Source organism: Microtus ochrogaster, chromosome 18 (assembly GCF_000317375.1).
Source record: "Microtus ochrogaster isolate Prairie Vole_2 chromosome 18, MicOch1.0, whole genome shotgun sequence".
NCBI classification, from domain to species: Eukaryota; Metazoa; Chordata; class Mammalia; order Rodentia; family Cricetidae; genus Microtus; species Microtus ochrogaster.
In genome coordinates, this window is record NC_022020.1 from 53,020,644 (window position 1) to 53,021,331 (window position 688).

Consider the following 688-nt stretch of genomic DNA (forward strand, 5'->3'; position numbering starts at 1 on the left):
ACAGGTTTCAGTTCTGTCTGCCTGACGCTACTGTGGCTACCTGTAGTCAGCACTGTCCTGCTTTCCCTGTGTCCGAACCAAGGGGAGAGATTCAGTATGCAGAGGCTGGGCTGTCTTTCAGGCTAATAGGATTTTGAGGTGCAAGGTCAGCCATGCTCACACTCCAAACCTGCCTCCTCAGCTCGCCATTGGATACCTGTTAAGTGAGGTGTTCACTTTTAGGGTCAGCATGTTATGTCTGTCTTCAGTGTGCTCTTTTGACTAGGTTGATTTTTTTTTGTTTTTTGTTTTTTTTTTTAGAAAACCACTGCAGGCTCAAGGTGTTCCTGCCTTTCTAACCTTTCCTCTTTGTTCTGAGCAGGACCAAAAACTGTGTCCAACATTTTCCTTTTTTTTTTTTAAATCTTCTTGAGACAAAGTCTCACTATATCCAGGATTTGGCGATGTAGACCAGGCTCTGAAGATCTTTAATCCCAGCACTCGGGAGGCAGAGGCAGGCAGATCTCTGAGTTCAAGGCCAGCCTGGTCTACAAGAGCTGGTTCCAGGACAGGCTCCAAAAGCTACAGGGAAACCCTGTCTCAACACCCCCTTCCCCCCCAAAAAAGGAAAAGAAAAGCAGTCAACCTCTAGAGAGACCTTTTCCCTCTACTGGCTACCTCTCTTCATCAGAACGTTCCTTGAGCAGCA